Here is a 20,377-nt window from a genome sequence, read left to right as displayed (position 1 = left end):
CTCGACTTCTCTTCAGATATTATGTCTCACAATTTTGCAGGAAAGCCAAGCCTTCTTTTGTGTTTCCTGTCACATTATCCCATAATTTGTTCTGAAATCCACTAGTGCGACGACAATGTTTATGTAAGAAACAACTAAAATCTTGATATCAAAGGTAGATCTGAAATTTCAAAGGAGCTATAAAGAGCTTGTGAGCTAGGAGAATGGTGTATTTGGAATTGTTTCTCTTTGCATTTGTTGAGAACTGGCCTAAAAATATTAGTAAACAGGTTTTTACTACACTTTTCAGTTATTGCAGATCAGGGCATGGTTTATATATTCACATGTTACTGCAAACACATGAAAGTGTATAATGCTTAATACCAGAAAGTGTATATATATTCACATTTCACAGCAAACACAGCAAGCTTGTCCCTTTCAAACTCAATCTGATATTTCAAACTACTTGCATTGGGTGCGATATTATTTTTTAAATAATTTATATATATATATATATATATATATATATATATATATATATATATATATATATATATATATATATATATATAGGGGAGTGATCAAGATATAACTAATCTTAAGTGTATAACTAGAGAACAAATCTCAGCCACACATCTTAATGGAACAAATATTATTTATTTTAATAATATAAAATAGGGCAAGGGTATTTTTGGAAATTACCTTATGAAATTTAAATCAAATTACGCAGCAAGTTCATCAACAAGCCGGAGAGAAAGTGATCTGAAATCTCATCTATGAAGCTCCTTCTCTCTGTAGATATGGTGATTCACGGCGGCGAAGTCTATCTGGTGTTTTACGGCGAAGATCTTGACGGTGGAAGAAGATGCCGATTCACAGTGGAGATCGGAGATCGGTACTTTGAAGGATTAATAGGATAAGAAATTTTCTTTTGAAGCTGAATTAGATACGTTGGCTTCAAATTCCAATGCAGCCATTTCGTGTCAATCATTCAACTCCCTCCTATTCACGATTTTTGTAATTAATTGGGAATTTGCTTAATTATTTCTTAAACTTGATAATCTCACCAGAGAGTTTAAATAGGAGTACAAAAATTCGGTTGAGGCCGTGGGAATAGATTAACTGAGATTGCTTTTGATGTGGTTAAATCGAATAACTTTGTGGGAATTGTACGTATATATTGATAGTGAATTAGATAAATTATTACTACTACTACTACTAATTTTACAATGCACAGTTACTCGTATTTTATCTTTGCTAAGATCCACTTCACATTTTAACTACTCCGCATTTCCTTATTTTAGAAATAAAATGTGTGCTTGTTAATCACATGCCAACACAGTTCCACTTCACTTTTTAATTTCACTCTTGTTTACAAAACACATCACTCTTATTGTGATTTTACTTCACTCTTGTTTACAAAACACGTCACTCTTAGCATGATTTTACTTCACTCTTGTTTACAAAACACGTCACTCTTATTGTGATTTTACTTCACTCTTGTTTACAAAACATGTCACTCTTAGCATGGGTTTACTTCAATCTTGTTTACAAAACACATCACTCTTATTGTGATTTTACTTCACTCTTGTTTATAAAACACATCACTCTTATTGTGATTTTACTTCACTCTTGTTTACAAAAAAGTCATTCTTATCATAATTTTACTTCACTCTTGTTTACAAAACACGTCACTCTTATTGTGATTTTACTTCACTCTTGTTTACAAAACACATCACTCTTATTGTGATTTTACTTCACTCTTGTTTACAAAACACATCACTCTTACTCAGATTTTACGTCACTCTTGTTCACAAAACACATCACTCTTACTCAGATTTTACTTCACTCTTGTTCACAAAACACATCACTCTTACTTAGATTTTACTTCACTCTTGTTCACAAAACACATCACTCTTACTCAGATTTTACTTCACTCTTGTTCACAAAACACATCACTCTTACTCAGATTTTACTTCACTCTTGTTCACAAAACACATCACTCTTACTCAGATTTTACTTCACTCTTGTTCACAAAACACATCACTCTTACTCAGATTTTACTTCACTCTTGTTCACAAAACACATCACTCTTACTCAGATTTTACTTCACTCTTGTTTAAGAAATAGGCACTTCATTGAACAACAAAACATCACAAAGATTAAGAAATCAATGTGAAAATCAACAGTTTCGCACCCAAATATCCAATGTTGTTTATTCTAGATAGAGCAATTTCCTATCACGAAACGCTAAAAATCGAAATCAATCTCAGAGTCAAAATCAAAGTGCTTCCTTCTTCTCAAAATCATCTGATTTCTCTTCCTCCTCTATCTGCTTCATCACCGCCTCCTCCGCATCGAGCAGCGGCGCATAGTAATCGGAATGCGCCTCCATACACTTCCTCAACGCCGAAGTCGCCTGAACGCATTTCTCCACGATATCCTCTTTGTTCTTCTCCCCTTCCTCCACGCACTTCTCCCAATCCGTGAAAGTCTCTCTCCAACCGCGGCGGCGCCGTCTATTAGATACACAGCCCCGTCGGCTGAGACATCTCCGACGGCAACGACCACCGTCAGCTGCTTTCTCTGTCTGATTTTCTGAATTTCACAGCGCAAAGAGATTGATGAGCCGAAGAATGCGTTTCCGCCATTCAAGGATGATTTTTTGATCGAGTTTGAGGGGACGAAGAGAGCCTGGAATTGAGCGACCGACGCCATTTCAATTTTGTATGTGAAGTGACAATTATACCCCCGCCTTGTTATTGTGGAGTAACTTTATGATTGAGGGAACTAATTTCTCCTTAAATTAGAAAATTACATGTATTAATACTAGCCCTTGATTTTCTTGATCTTGTGGTTATGATTTGTTCTCTAGTTATTTGGTTAAGGGGTGTTTGCCATAGATCACTACCCTATATATATATATATATATATATATAGGAAAATGATCAATACAAAACTTGATCTCAATACAAAATCCAGACCAAATCCTGACCATGGGATTTGATATCCGATGGTCAATAATTAAACAAAAACACGGAGGCTCATTGTAAAGCAGTTTTAGGTCATATTATAAACTTTGAGTTTGAGGTCATGTTAAGATCATTTCATGTCATCCTTACTATAATGACGTAAAAATAATCTTACAATGACCTAAAAATGACTTTTGTATGCTTGGTTCTGCATTTTTGTATTAAGAATGCGTTTGCATAGATCAAAACTCTATATATATATATATATAAATTACAAGAAAAAACTTTAGGGTATCCACTATAGTATAGCCGCGGCTATAGCCCCCGGAGGTAGACATCACCACGGTTCGGAACCGCCGGTTCCGGTTCGAAAAAAAATGGAACCGAAAAAAAACGTGAACCGCGGAACCGCCTAGGTTTGCCCGGTTCCGGGCCAGTTCATCCGGTTCGGCGGTTTTTTTTTTTTGCATTTTAAATTTGTAATTCAAGTAAAATATGTAGATATATTTGCATAAATAAAAATAGAATAAAGCGATGTTCAAATGCAATTTTATTGATACAAATTACAACTTTAAAATTACAAATTACAACTTAAAATTTACAAATTACAACTTTAAAATTACAAATTACAACTTTAAAATTACAAATTACAACTTTAAAATTGCAAACTACAAACAACTTTAAAATTACAAATTACAACTTTAAAATTGCAAACTACAAACAACTTTAAAATTACAAATTACAACTTAAAATTTACAAATTACAACTTAAAATTACAAATTACAACTTATTACTTAACATTACAAATTACTAACTTTAAAATTATAAATTACAACAATTACAAATCGAAAAATTTAAATACAAGTTACAACAATTACAAATCGAAAAATTTAAATACAAGTTACTTACAACAATTACAAGTTACAACAATTACAAATCGAAAAATTTAAATACAAGTTACAACAATTACAAATCGAAAAATTTAAATACAAGTTACAACAATTACAAATCGAAAAATTTAAATACAAGTTACAACAATTACAAGTTACAACAATTACAAATTTACAACTTACAAGTGTTGACAAAAAAGACTTAGAAGATCATTAAAAGATATTCCTCATTTGATAAGTATCTTATTGGTGAAAAAGTGGGTATCTTTGGGGCAGATGGTACTGGAACACAAATTTATATATGAAATCTGGATGAATGAGGATCAGATTATAGTTTAAAATGGGAAGCTGGGTTCGCTGGCGGGAGTTCGTTTCATCGTCGGACTCAGATGAATATACCACCCTGATGGCCTGATGAAACGAACTCCCGCCAGTGAACCCAGCTTCCCATTTTAAACTATAATCTGATCCTCATTCATCCAGATTCCATATATAAATTTGTGTTCCAGTACCATCTGCCCCAAAGATACCCACTTTTTTCACCAATAAGATACTTATCAAATGGAGAATAGAGAAATTGAGATTGTGAGAGAAATTCTTATTAACACAGTTACACAAGAATGGGGTGAGTAGAAATGAAGAGGATTGGGGGTATTTATAGGGGAAAATTGTGATTTAAAAAAAACAAATTGAAAAACACGGCGGAAACCGCCGGAACCGCCGGTTTTCGGCGGAAACCGGCGGTTTAGGCGTCCGTTTGAATTTTCAAAATTTGGAAGAAACGGCGGTTTCCGCCGGTTTGCCGCCGGAACAGCCGGTTTTCGGCGGAACCGGCAGTTTTGCCGGTGGAAACCGGCGGTTTCCGCCCATGGTTTTGGTCAAATCCGGCGGCCGCTGGCCCGGTTTCTGAAAAGGCTAGGAGTAGGCCTGAAATTGTGCGGGGAACCGCCGAACCGGCGGTTCCGGTGCCGGTTCGAACCGCCGCAGACGGTTCCGATTACGGTTCGGAACCGCCGGTGACGGTTCCGGGCCGGTTCGTCCGGTTCGGTTCGGATTGGGGACCTCTGCCCGGGGGGGGGGGATCGCGGGGCGGCTTATAGTGGGGGCGACGTCCGCCCCGAAGTGGAAAATAAACGGGGCGGAAGGGCGAGCGGCGAGATGTGTGAGGATGCGGAGGTCACCCATTGCTGTGCCTATAGGCGCGCCGGTCCCCCCCTTCAATTTTTTTTTCGAAAATATCCCTATAAATACCACTTCTCCACCCTCCATTTATACCATTTTCACACACTCTCCATTCATTCACTATCTACACTTTCACTCTCTAAAAATGCACGGTGGAGACGACGAATCACCCGGCTCGCACGAATCGGGATATGGCGGTAAACTAAAGGAAAAAATTAAAATGAAAATTGGTTATAAATTTTCGGGGCTATTGGCAGTGTCACCTATAGTGGCGGAAACCTTTTTTTTAGGCGGACAAAAAAATTGGGGTTGTGGACAAAAGAGGGGGCGGGGCTATTGAGGACGTTCGCCTTATAATGAATACTCTTATATACGAGGTTTAAGTTTAAAGCACATTGAAAGCATAATAATTGCATAAATATTTTGATTTTAATCCTACGTGTCAGCATGAATTTATTGGACAGAGACATGCTGGCACATTGACATTATCCGGTAATAATTACTTCACGCGGTCTCATTAAATGTCTTATATTTATTTATTTGGATAAATTTAACTAAATATTTCACTTTATTTTTATTATTTTTTAGTAAGTGAATTTAACATTTCATTGAATTATTTTATTCATTATTATTATAGAGATCATACTTCATTAACTTTTTTACTCTTTTTTATTTTTTATAAAATCAAATAATTTCTTAAAATGAGACAAGACTACAATCTCTCTACCTCGAAAAGGCGATACCAAAAAACTTCATCTGATATTTCCAATTCCTCTCATAAACTTATTTGCTGTTGTTCTTCTCTTCTATCTCTTCCTTGTACCATTTATTTTCCGTATCTCCTCCTCCTACTATTCTTAGAGCATCCACAACCGTGCTCTTGCCAGCGGCACGGTTGTGGGCCCAGCCCCACTTTTTCTGCATGCTCTCTAGCAAGAGCACAACACCCACAGCTGTGCTCTTCCGCAAGGACGAGCACAATTAATTTAAAATTCAATTAAACAAAAACATTTCAATAATACTAAAATTCATTAAAAAAACCTAAATAATATTACAAATGACAAATAAAATAAAAACGACATAATTAAAATCCTAAAAATTAAAAATTACATAATTAAAATACTAAAAATTAAAAAAACTACTAAGCGTTGCCGAATTTCGCCCACATGTGTTTAATTAGGTCTTCTTGTAGTTGATTGTGGATTCGGGTATCGCGCCTTGTGTGCCTTGTCTCGATTCTCTGGCCAACCGTCGTATGCTCGCCTCGGCGTGGGGGAAACCTCGCTATTGAGCTTTCGGCTTCGTCCTCGTCGTAGAAGCTAGCCGCCCTCGGCCCTTCGTCGACTATAATCATGTTGTGTAAGATAATACACGTGAACATGATGTCGGCGATATTATTCACGTACCATAGCCGAGTCGGGGACTTAACAATGTTGAATCGGGCTTGAAGGACTCCGAAAGCTCTTTCGACGTCTTTCCGTGTGGACTCTTGACGCTGCGCAAAAAGAACCCGTCTCGGGTCGTGGGGGTTGTTGAACGTCTTCACGAAAGTCGACCACCGTGGGTAGATACCATCGGCGAGATAGTAACCCATGTGGTATCTATTTCCGTTGATGGTGAAGTCGATCGCCGGTGCTACACCATTCATCACATCATTGAAGAGTGGTGAAGAATATAGCACATTCAAGTCGTTGTTGGATCCAGCAACGCCGAAATATGCATGCCAAATCCATAGGCGGTAGTCGGCGACCGCCTCAAGGATAAGCGTTGGGCCGCCGCCTTTGTGACCGCTCAAGTGTTGCCCCCTCCAAGCAGTCGGACAATTCTTCCGCCTCCAATGCATGCAGTCAATGCTGCCAAGCATTCCGGGAAAGCCATGGACTGATTCGTGAAGACTAAGCAACCGTTGGCAATCATCGGTGGTGGGTGCCCGAAGGAATTCATCCCCGAAAGCTGAACGAACGCCCTCGCAAAAATTCTTTAGACAAAGGATTCCAGTGGACTCACCGATATGCAAATACTCGTCAAAGATGTCGGCCGTTTGCCCAGTAGCGAGTTGTCGGATGGCACACGTACACTTCTGCAACGGCGTGATACTTTGCCGGCCGGCTGCATCTGGACCTGTTTGGAAGAATTCAACACGTGCGGACAATGTGTTGACAATTCGCATGAACAAGCGCTTTGACATGCGAAAACGGCGCCTAAAGTAATCTACCGGAAACCGCGGCTGGTCGGCAAAGTAGACTAGTCGGCAACGAGCCTTTCGTGGGCTCCCTCCCGGTCACGATGGATGTAGCGGCGATTTGATCTGGTTCGTTGAGGAGGAGGAGCGGGGGTATTCGCCGCGACGTATGCTTCGTAAGCGGCACGATATTGTTCGTAGTATTCTTGTTCTTCGCGCTCCGCTTCCGCCATAATATGGGTGAAATCTATTTGAGGTTTTGAGTGAGGGATGAATGTGTTGATAGTTTGTATGAGAATTATGAATGACAGATGATTTGATGTGATAAATGGATGATGAATGTGTGTATTTATAGATGATTTTGGGGGAAAAAAAATAAAAAAAATTTCAAAAAAATTCAGAAAAAGTGAAAAAAAACGGCCATATTTTTGGGATTTGAAAAATATTTTTTTTTATTTTTTATCATTTTATATAATTAAAAATCGAATTTTAAAATAAAAAATAATAATTCAAAGGCAACGGCTATGCCGTTGCCCAATCGTAAGCCGCCACGTCGCCTGCTCGCTAGCACGGCGCGAGCGCGGCGGCGGTATGCGTCCTCGCCGCTGGCACGGACGGACGCGGGGCCGCCGTCCACCGTTGTGGATGCTCTTATCTCTCTTCTTCAGAATTATTGCATAAAAATCTTGATTTTAATCCTATGGATCAGCATGAATTTATTGTACAGTGACATGTTGACACATTGCCTTTATTTAGTAATTATTTTTATTGATCTCATTAAATATCTTATATTTCCTTATTTGGATGTATCTCAATAAATATTTTACTATTTCCCTTTTTTTTAAATGTACATGTCATTAATTTATACTGATACTAGTTATTAAGTAATAAAATTAAAGTCGGGTCATATTTCATTAAAAAAAATTTATCCTCTTTATTCCATAAAGTCAAAGGTGATACCGAAAAAGCTTCACCTGATAATTCCGGTTTCTACAATAAAATTGGCTGCCGTTTGATCTTCTCTTCTTCTATCTCTCCCTTTTCCCTTTTTCTTTTCGCACCTTCTCCTCCTCGTCTCTCTCTCTCCATCCATCTCTCTTTATATATACAGTATGATATAGAGAGACACACTCACACACACAATCTAATACATTCTGCTAAAAACATAGTGCAATGACAAGCCGTTCTCATCAGTCCTCCAGCTTGAAATCCTACCTCCACGCCCTCTCCGACACCCCAAACCGCCTCCGCCGCCGCGCCTGCTCCGTCTCCACTTCATCGCAAGAAATGACCGCTCCCTCTTCCGCTCCGAAATGAAGCGTTCGCTCGGCTGGCACGACCTCATCTGCTTCGGAGTCGGCGGCATGGTCGGCGCCGGCGTATTCATCACGACCTTGCGCGCCAGCCGCCTCTGCGCCGGCCCCGCCGTGGTCCTCTCCTACGCCATCGCCGGCCTCTGCGCCATCCTCTCCACCTTCTGCTACACCAAGTTCGCCGTCGCCATGCCCGTGGCCGGCGGTTCCTTCAGCTACATCCGCGTCACCTTCGGCGAGCTCCCCGCCTTCTTCACCGGCTCCAACCTCATCGTCGACTACGTCCTCTCCAACGCCGCCGTCACCCGCGGCCTCACTTCCTACCTCGGCACCGCGTTAGGCCTCCCCGCGGACGCGCAGCTGCGGTTCACAATCCACAGCCTGCCGAGAGGATACAACGAGATCGACCTGATCGCGGTGGTGGTAGTGCTGCTCGTCACAATCGTGATCTGCTACAGCACGAAGCAGAGCTCGTGGGTGAACATGTCCCTCACCGCGCTGCACATTCTGTTCATCGCGTTCGTGATCGCGATGGGGTTCTGGAGAGGGAAGCTCGTCAATTTCACGGAGCCGAGCGATCCGAAAAGCGCAGGCGGTTTCTTCCCCTTCGGAGCGTCGGGAATGTTCAACAGGGCGGCGGTGGTGTACATGAGCTACATCGGGTACGACGCGGTGTCGACGATGGCGGAGGAGGTGGAGAATCCGGCGAGGAACATTCCGATCGGGGTGACGGGGTCGGTGATGATCAGGGGTGGAGCCAGGATTTTATTGGAGAAGGGGTAAAAATATAATACATAGGAAAATTTTATGTATTTGAGAAGGGGCATTTAGTGTGGTTAAAGTACATAATTAAAAATTTATGTATAAATATATAAGAGAATGGTATTTAAGAAGGGGCATTTAGTATGGTTAAAGTACATAATTAAAAATTTATGTATAAATATATAAGAGAATGAGTGGATGAGGAGGGACAATTGCCCCATGTCCTCATAAGGTGGCTACGCCCCTGGTGATGATGGTGACGGTATTATACTGCTTGATGGCGGCATCGATGTCGGCGCTTCTGCCATATGATCTAATCGATGCGGAAGCGCCGTTTTCGGGGGAATGTGATCGGGGTGGGGGCCAGTTTCGGGATAGTGACGTCTCTCCTGGTGGCGATGCTGGGCCAGGCTCGCTACATGTGTGTCATCAGGAGATCTTGCGTGGTCCCCTCCTGGTTTGCGCAGGTCCACCGCTCCAATGCTACCCCTCTCAACGCCTCTTGCCTTCTCGGTACTCTCTCTCCTCTCTCTTTTTGTAACTGTTTTTATCACTATATGGAATGGACGTGTCATCATCATCATCCAAGTTCGATACCCTCTATGTGATTTGTTTTCTTGTGGTTTAAGCCCCATACCTTACTGATAATATAAGACAAGCCAAAACAATTTATGGTTGCTGATGCTCACATGCTTTGTGAGGCTCAGGCTTCCCAACTAGGAATGTCATATTGACGAATCAAATGATGTTAATTCTTTCTTTTTGGGTCAAGATTTACGTCATTTTCCCCCAAGATTTGGAGACTTCCTAAATCATTTAGAAAGGATGGTCCCACTTAGAAAAAGCTTTCGGTTTGATGCATTTATGCTTTTTTCAGATAATGAAAACTGTATTGCTTGTATTTGTGGGGCCTCATGTTTGATGTTGAAATATGGAACTGGAGATTAAATTTGCTATAAATGTCATCACCTTATGAAAACTAGCAAAGTAAAAACGTTGACAACTGCACATCTTTGCAATTAGGGACCACTGCTTGGTTTTGGTTCGATGAAACTATTGGTGTGGGCATTTTGGAATGATGATTTAGCTGATTAATATGATCATCAATGCAGATTCCGAGGGATCCTTTTAGTAGTGGCTTTTTGACTATTTTTTAAAGGAATTTGTAAAGGATTATTATGATGTATAACTGATAAATAAGATGGTTTGCAGGGGTCTTGACAGCAGCAATCACTGATCTAGATATCCTGCTGGATTTGGTGTCGATCGGGACTCTGTTCGTGTTCTACATGGTGGCGAATGCAGTGATATACCGGCGCTATGTGGCCATAGGGACGATGAATCCATGGCCGACTCTGTCTTTCCTGTTATGCTTCTCACTCACTTGCATCCGGAAAGCCCAGGCTCGTGATGCTCGGAGTTTGTGCTGCTCTCTTGCAGGTGTTGGTTCCTCAGGTCGGGAAGCCCGAGAACTGGGGGGTCCCCTTGGATCCCCTCCATATCCATGTTTCTCCGATTCGGCTACTTCTCAGCTCTCACGCTGCTCGTATACGAGGTCTACAGCGTGCATTCCAGCTTTGAAAAGGCCAAGGAAACCGTACAAAGGGATATATGTTCATATTCCTTAGCTCTGTTTAAGGAGGGTAAAGGAGGAAAGGAATAGCAAAGATTATTAGATGATCTACTCAACAACTGCATATCATCCATGTTTATACAAATAAAGAGAAAGCAGCTAAACAATCCAAAAAATTGTCAGAACTCACAATCTCAGATTGCTTTGCCCGGTTCTAGTTTTTTAAGCCGGTGTAATTTTTTTGTAAAAAGAAACTACTACTATAAAAGTAGAATCATTCAATAAAGGTCTTTATCAACGAGTGCAGTTGTATGTACTTTTCTCTTTAGCTATTTTTAGTTTATCTTACAGTGTAGCATTATAAACGTAATTTCTTGTTTAAGATCATTTTGTTTTATTTTTTTAAATAAAATTATGGTTCCCTTGCTGGACAAATGCAATTAAGTGGGACATTTAAGCCAAGATTCTTAAAAGCAATTAACCGTTTTGTCTCATGCTAAGTTAATAGGGATGCCTTTAATATCAGCAATTTGGACTATTCCCATCATGGTTAATTACGGTGGGACTAATTAATGGGTCCCTAAAATATTTAATCCGACACAATCAACCCAACACCATCTCCTTTTGAGTTGCTATTTGCTACTCCGGCCTTAGGAACTAGTGATAAATTTTGTCTTTTTTTTTGTTAACTCTACTAATAGTTTCAGTTTCGTATCGATTTTTCCTGCTTCAGATTGTCTCTTCTATCAATTTTGCTTGCTTGGTTGCTCCTAAAACTTTTTGGTTTAGGTGAAATTAATTTGTAGCATATTATTATCATTTATCAATGAAAATTAATGATATAGAGTATCAATTAAAAGAAGTTGCGGAACTCTTAGTACTATATTGCGAGAGCAATTTAATTAGGAATTTGAAAATGGAATAAATATTTTGGGTTCAACTAGATAAACAATAAAGTGATCTTCATCATGCTTCAACGTTTTTAAAAACAAAAATTGCTATTTTTTAAAAATGGTTGGTCAATTAAAAAGTAAAACATCACATTTCAAAGCCCACGCAGACAAGCGACACAGAAAGTAGCTCAAGCATAAATGCATAATGCGTTTTGTTGTGATTATTATAAATAAAAATACATCCAACAACTAAGTGTGTGTTAGAAAAGAAAGATTTGGGCAGCTAGTTGCATTCTCATATGCTTATTTGAACAAATTAGACAAGAGAACGTAGTACAATTTACATACCCAATCTCTATACATCTACACAATTCATATAATACTTTTTCCGCCTGTAAAAAAATATATATGGTAGAATAAAGTAGAAAACAATAGGAAAAACAAAATAAGTGGATAAAAAAAGTAGTATGGGATATTAATTAAAATTTTTAATTTTTATCAAAAGATTAAATGTGCTACCAAAATCCTTCATATGATTAGTATCCATTTGTACCACTTTTTATTTAGTTTACGTAAACATTCGATTTATTATTTGTACATTTAGTTTGAGTATTGGGCCGCAAAATATTAAGGAAAAAATAGGAATACAAATTAAAAAATGCTCACTTTGGTACTTTGTACACGACGATATAAAGTTGTAGTAATCAATTAGCTTTTCCAAAAAAAAAATTTAAGTTGGTCTTTTTTTGGTTTGACGATATGTTTATCGAATCCGCCTTTAGCGGAATTCGACTGATCCTGCTCGATCGGGTTTGCAAGTGTTACAATTGGTGTCGGATTCAGAATATAATTTTGGGACATATATATTGGATGGAAATGATTTATAGCTTGATGTGAACGATCGAGAAAGAGAGAATATTCTTTTCTACTCCCTATAGTGGATATAACACACTCCCTTCGTCCACGAAAAATAGAGTTCAATAAAGTCTCCCTTACTTTTTCCCTTTCTCTATTACTAATAATATGAACCTCACATTCCACTAACACTACTTCTCTCTTACTTTTTTCCCCTATCTCTTAATTTATCAATAAAATCTGTGTCATTCACAATGTATTATATTTTTGTGGACGGGGAGAGTAGTAAAATTATGATTTCCCAGCAAAAGTTTTTTAAAATCAAAAGCGACTTCGCTCTATGGCTTTTCAAGATTGAGCGACTTCGCTCTAGGGGTCCCTCCGAACCCCTAAATCTGGCGGTGTTGCAACAAAAGGATTTGATGTCGTGACAATCCATGAGTGGGTTTTGTTAGGTCTTCGTCATCTCTTCAAATCAAAATTTAAATAGACGATATCCTACATTTTCATTAGGGGACATTTTTGTGAAGAACGAACCTATGGTTGTGATGACCGAAAAGGAAATTAATGAAATGACAAGATGCAAGGAAGAACACAAGCGAATTACGTGGTTCGGCGTAAGCCTACATCCACGGGCAGAATCTGGTGTGTTTCTTTATTGATCACTCGAGAGATTACAAACACAAGAGCACTCAAAACTCTCAAGAATTTACAAGATGGAAAACCCTCAACTCGCCCGAAAACTTCTTGCTTCGAGAGCTAAAAACGCACAGCTGAAAGATAACACTTCCTCTCTTGAATTTTCTCTCTATCACCTTTTGATTTCTGTTGTTGTTAGTTCTGGAATGAATCGCAACTTCCTTAAGTAGTACCGATCAAGAAAAACCGCCGAACAGTTTCCTTTGCCGAACAGCTTCTTTTTCCGAACAGCTTCCTTTGCCGAACAGCTTCCTTTGCCGAACAGCTTCCTTTTGTCCGAACACCTTTTGGCGAACACCTTCTGGCGAACACCTTTTGCCGAACACCTTTTGGCGAACACCTTTTGGCGAACACCTTTTGCCGAACACCTTCTGGCGAACACCTTTTGCCGAACACCTTCTGGCGAACACCTTTTGGCGAACAGCTTCCTTTTGCCGAAAACGGTTATAACCGTTTCCAACGGCTAGTTTCTGTTTCGGTTCCCAACGGCTATTTCCTGACTTGATTCTTCCACCAGCTCAATCCGATCTTGATGAGCTCAAACACTAACAAATCCTCCACCTTTGAGCAATCTAAGATCCATCACCACCAGTTCCACCTTCCTTCCCATACTTACAAATTTCGGACCACCCCAACCAAATCCAAGCAATGTCGGAACTTGGATCTCGGTAGGGCTTTAGTAAGTGCATCAGCCGCATTGTGCTCGGTGCTGACCTTCTCAATCTTCACCGCACCCTTCTCAACCTCATCTCGAATGAAATGCAGCCTCACGTCTATATGTTTGCTGCGTTCATGATATGTCTGATGTTTCGAAAGACAAATCGCGCTATTGCTGTCGCACTTGATCACAACATTCTCTTGCTTCACCCCAAAATCACCAACTATACCCCTAAGCCAGAAGCTTTCCTTTACTGCCTCAGCAAGAGCTATATACTCTGCCTCCGTCGTCGATAGAGCCACCACGGATTGGAGATTAGACTTCCAGCTCACCGCGGAGCCGAACAAGGTAAATATGTACCCAGATTGTGAGCGCCTATTATCAAGGTTAGCTGCATAATCTGAATCGCAAAACCCAATAATGCTATCCTTATCTCCTTCATTCTCTGATTTGAACATTATTCCCAGATCACTACTTCCTTTAAGATACTTGAGAATCCCTTTCAAAGCCAACCAGTGCTCTCTTCCCGGACAGGACATGTATCTGCTCACCACGCTTACCGCATGAGAAATATCAGGCCTTGTGCATATCATCATATACATCACACTCCCAACTATGTTGGAATAAGGTATCTGGCTCATCTCTCTTTCTTCTTGCTGATTTCTGGGACATTGTGATTTGGACAGCTTAGTCTGTTGTGATAGTGGAACTGAGGTTGTTCTACTCTTGTCAATCTGATATTTGTGCAGTACTTTCTGAATGTAGCCTTCTTGGGACAACCACAACACCCTCTTATCTGCACTTCTGAATATATCCATTCCCAAAATCTTGCTAGCACTCCCCAGATCCTTGATTTCAAATCCCTTTTTCAATAAGGCTTTCACCCTATCTAGCTCCTGTCTATCTGGTCCAGCAAGCAAGATGTCGTCTACATATAATAGCAAATACACAGCAGGTCCCTCAGACTTTGATTTGAAGTAGACACAACTATCATATCTGGAATTTATAAATCCCATACTCTGCATATGTTCATCAAACTTGATATGCCATTGTCTACTTGCTTGCTTCAAACCGTATAGACTTTTCTTTAGTAGACAAACCTTATCTTCACTCCCATGTATCACAAATCCCTCTGGCTGATTCATGTATATAGTTTCCTCAAGCTCTCCATGAAGAAAGGCTGTCTTCACATCAAGTTGGTCCAAAAACCAACTTCTTTGAGTAACTATAGCTAGCAAAATTCTGATTGAGGCATGCTTTACCACTGGAGAAAATACTTCATTATAGTCTATTCCCTCCTCTTGTGTGAACCCCCGAGCTACAAGCCTAGCCTTGAACCTAATCTTGTTCCCAACCTCCAATTTTTTCTTGTATATCCACTTACAACTCACTGGTTTTTGTGTGGAAGGTCTCTTCACAAGCACCCATGTCTTGTTTTTGATCAGGGACTGTATTTCATCTATCATAGCCTCCATCCACTGCTTGCTCTCCTTAGAACTCATAGCTTCCTTGAAGCTTGAAGGCTCTGCATACTCTATGTTTTCTGCAACACATAGTGCATATAGCAAGTATTCTTCTTCACTGTATCTTGTAGATGGTTTAGGGATTCTTCTGACCCTATCTCTGGCTAGAACATAGTCACCCAAATCCTGCTGCTCAGGGTTCAACACATCAGCACCTGCTTCTTCTTGTTCACTATGATTTCCCATCTGCTGTTCAGGCTCAGCAGTTCTATCTGCTCCAGAAACCTTCACCTGAACTGATTCCTCAGCCTCCTCAGGTTCTGGAACACCCATCTCCACCATCCTCTCAGGCTCTGGTTCTTTCTCAGAATGAGATGGCCTCTGGCTCTCTTGAGCCTTTTCCAGAAATGGCATCCTACTTTCTTCAAATTGCACATCTCTAGAGATAATAACTTTCTGATTTCCTGGCTCTATGCACCACAGCCTGTAGCCCTTCACTCCCCTTTGGTATCCAATCATCACACATCTCAAGGCCCTTGGCTCCAACTTACTTTGCCTGATGTGTGCATAAGCCATACAACCAAAAATCTTCATATTCGAATAATCCATGGCCTTTCCATACCATCTCTGATCAGGAGTGTCAAAAGCTATAGCTGAAGAAGGACTTCTATTGATGAGAACTGCTGCCATACTCACAGCCTCACCCCAGAATCTCTTAGCCATTCCAGAGCCAAAGAGCATACATCTAACTCGCTCTAGGATGGTTCTATTCATGCGCTCAGCGACTCCATTCTGTTGGGGATTAGAGGGAGATGTCCTATGCCTCTTCATACCTTTCTGCTTGCAGAAAGAATCAAACTCCCCACTCAGAAACTCCAGCCCATTATCAGTTCTTAAACACTTCAAAGAACACCCTTTCTCCACCTCCACTTCCCTACACCACTCCTTGAATTTCATGAATGTCTCTGACTTTTCCTTCAAGATAAACACCCATAATTTTCTAGAGAAATCATCAATAATGGATAGAAAGTATCTACCTCCACCCAATGAAGCTGGTGTAGCTGGGCCCCACAAGTCACTGTGGGCATAGTCTAGTGGTGACCTTGAGCTGTGAATTCCTCTCCCATAGGGCAGTTTCTTACTCTTTCCGAGCACACATTGCTCACACAAACCCAACTGCTCATTGGGATTTTCCAGCTTAATCAGCTCCTTCTTGGCCAATTCTTTGATTCCATTTTCTCCCAAGTGTCCGAGTCTGAGATGCCACATTCTTAAGTCTAATACCAGATTCACAGATCCAGTAACCACACTTGCCTTTAGATAGTATAGGCTTCTCTTTCTCTCAGCCATCATAACAACATCACCATTCTTGACGATGTTCATAATCCCATCAGACAATATGCAATTATATCCTGCTGCATCCAACACTCCAATAGAGATCAAATTCCTCTTAATCTCTGGAATAAACCTCACACCAGTGAGTAACCTGATGGAGCCATCATGAAGTCTAAGCCTGATGGACCCAACTCCTCTGATTCTGCATATCTGGTCATTTCCTAACAAAACTGATCCAGCTGCATTCTTGATTTCCTCAAAATGACTTCTAGTTGGACACATGTGGAAGCTACATCCAGAATCCATGATCCATGGAAGTTCTTCCATGTCCTCAGTCACACACAGAGCCTCCGGGACCACCAACTCTTCTGCAATATCAGCATTGTTCTTGCCATTCTCTTCCTCGGCCTGCTTCTTCTTCCAAACCCAACAATTCTTCTTTATGTGGCCTGGTTTCTTGCAGTGATGGCATGATCTGGTCTCTTTCCAGTCAGCTGTCTTGTTTTTCCATGGCTTCTTCTGTGACTTTCTTTTCACATTCTTCTTGTGATCAGTAACACTCAGACTCTCAGACACCATTTCAGTGGACTTTGGATTAGATTTCTGGATTTCCTTGAGCTTTAGAGCAGAGTACACCTCTTCATATCCAATCTTGGACTCTCTACCAAGAAGTATAGCATCCTTGAAATGCTCATAACTTGGTGGCAAGGAATTCAACAACATCAGAGCCTTGTCCTCATCTTTAATCTCTTCATCAATGTTCTCAAGATCATCGATGCACTTCCCAAATTCTTCGAGCTGTTCCAACACACCTTTTCCATCAGCAATCTTGAAAGTGAGAAGTTTCTGCTTCAGGTGCAGCCGATTTGCCAAAGATTTGGCCATGTATAATGACTCCAACTTGGACCAAACTCCAGCCGCTGTCTCCTCCTTTGAAACTTCTCTGAGGACTCTGTCATTGAGGTTGAGTATCAAGGTACTATATGCCTTGTACTCTCTGTCTTGAGCCCTTGCCTTCTCCTTTTCATCAGGCTCGGGCTTCTCCCCCTCATTACTGCCTCCACCATTTAGGGTTTCCCATAAACCCTGTTGCATCAAGATTGCTTTCATCTTCAGCCTCCATAGACCAAAATCATTTCGGCCTGTGAACTTTTCAACATCAAACCTTGCTGCAGCCATTATTCAAACAGGTTGAGCGCCTTCTTGAGGACAAAGAAAGAACTCCCAAAACTTTGTGCCTTCTCGATCAATTCAGTGGGTGAAGTTCCCACAGACGGCGCCACGTTGTGAAGAACGAACCTATGGTTGTGATGACCGAAAAGGAAATTAATGAAATGACAAGATGCAAGGAAGAACACAAGCGAATTACGTGGTTCGGCGTAAGCCTACATCCACGGGCAGAATCTGGTGTGTTTCTTTATTGATCACTCGAGAGATTACAAACACAAGAGCACTCAAAACTCTCAAGAATTTACAAGATGGAAAACCCTCAACTCGCCCGAAAACTTCTTGCTTCGAGAGCTAAAAACGCACAGCTGAAAGATAACACTTCCTCTCTTGAATTTTCTCTCTATCACCTTTTGATTTCTGTTGTTGTTAGTTCTGGAATGAATCGCAACTTCCTTAAGTAGTACCGATCAAGAAAAACCGCCGAACAGTTTCCTTTGCCGAACAGCTTCTTTTTCCGAACAGCTTCCTTTGCCGAACAGCTTCCTTTGCCGAACAGCTTCCTTTTGTCCGAACACCTTTTGGCGAACACCTTCTGGCGAACACCTTTTGCCGAACACCTTTTGGCGAACACCTTTTGGCGAACACCTTTTGCCGAACACCTTCTGGCGAACACCTTTTGCCGAACACCTTCTGGCGAACACCTTTTGGCGAACAGCTTCCTTTTGCCGAAAACGGTTATAACCGTTTCCAACGGCTAGTTTCTGTTTCGGTTCCCAACGGCTATTTCCTGACTTGATTCTTCCACCAGCTCAATCCGATCTTGATGAGCTCAAACACTAACAATTTTGAAATAAAGGTATATGCGTTTCCCTCTATTACTAGAGTTAGTATTGCCACTCATGTTTTGTCTGAAATACAATCATTTATAATTGTAAAAAATATTTTTCTATAAAGAATGTAGAGTGCAATGTTCCCCCGATTTCATGGACTTTAGAGCATCCACATCCGTGCTCTTGCCAACAAGCACGGATGTGAGCCCAGACCCACTTTTACTCTCTGCTCTTAGGCAAGAGCACAACACCCACATCCGTGCTCTTCCGTAAGGACAAGCTCAAGGGTCCTCCCACCATTCTATTATTCAATTTAAATAAAAACATTTCCACAATATTAAAATGCATTAAAAATAACCGAAATAATATTACAAATTACAAAAAAAATAAAAATTACATAATTAAAATCCTAAAAATTAAAATTTTCATAATTAAAGTCTTAAAAATTAAAAATTACATAATTTAAATCCTAAAAATTAAAAATTACATAATTAAATTCATAAAATTAAAAAACTCACTACTCGTGGCTGAATTTCGCCCAAATGAGTTTGATTGGGTCTTCTTGTAGCTCAACGTGGGTTCGGGTATCACGCATTATGTGCCTTGTTTCGATCCTCTCACCCACCATCGTATGCACACCTCGGCGTGGGGGAGACCTCGCGGTTGAGCTTCCGGCTTCATCCTCGTCGTAAAGGCTAGCCGCCCTCGGTCCTTCGTCGGCTATAATCATGTTGTGCAAGATAATACACGTGTACATGATGTCGGCGATATTTTTCACGTACCACAGCCGAGACGGGGCCTTCACAATGTTCGATCAGGCTTGAAGGACCCCCAAAAGCTCTTTCGATGTCTTTACGAGCGGACTCTTGACGCTGCGTAAAAAGAACCCGTATCGGATCTTACGGGTTGCTGAGAGTCTTTACGAATGTCGACCACCTTGGGTAGATACCATCGGCAAGATAGTAACCCATGTGGTATGTATTTCCGTTGACGGTGTAGTCGATCGCCGGTGCTATACCATTCAACACATCATTGAAGAGTGGTGAAAAATAGAGCACGTTCAAGTCATTGTTGGATCCGGCAACACCAAAATATGCATCTCAAATTCATAGGCGGTAGTCGGCAACCGCTTCAAGGATAAATGTTGGGCCGCCGCCTTTGTGGCCGCTTATATGCCCCCTCCAAGCAGTCGGGCAATTCTTCCACCTCCAATGCATGCAGTCAATGCTGCCAAGCATACTGGGAAAACCATGGACTGTTTCGTGAAGACAAAGCAACCGTTGGCAATCATCGGTGGTGGGTGCCCGAAGGAATTCATTCCCGAAAGCTGAACGAACGCCCTCGCAAAAATTTTTAAGCAAAGGATTCTAGTGGACTCACCGACGTGCAAATACTCGTCGAAGAGGTCAGCCGTTTGCCCAGTAGCAAGTTGTCGGATGGCACACGTACACATTGCAACGCCGAGAGACTTTGTCGACCGGCTGCGTCTGTGCTTGTTTGAAAGTATTCAACACGGGCGGACAATGTGTTGACAATACGCATAAACAAGCGTTTTGACATGCGAAAACGGCGCCGAAAGTAATCTTCCGGAAACCGCGGCTGGTCGGAAAAATATTCGGCA

At 40.9% G+C, this 20,377-nt stretch overlaps 1 pseudogene; it reads left to right on the top strand.

Moving 5' to 3' along the window:
* The first annotated feature begins 8,378 nt into the window (after positions 1–8,378).
* LOC121778943 lies at positions 8,379–10,943 on the top strand (annotated as a pseudogene).
* The last annotated feature ends 9,434 nt before the right edge of the window (positions 10,944–20,377 follow it).

The sequence above is a fragment of the Salvia splendens genome, chromosome 2, assembly GCF_004379255.2.
Source record: "Salvia splendens isolate huo1 chromosome 2, SspV2, whole genome shotgun sequence".
Classification (NCBI taxonomy): Eukaryota; Viridiplantae; Streptophyta; class Magnoliopsida; order Lamiales; family Lamiaceae; genus Salvia; species Salvia splendens.
The sequence above is the reverse complement of the archived record's forward strand: the minus strand, read 5'-3'. Positions and strand labels throughout refer to the sequence as shown.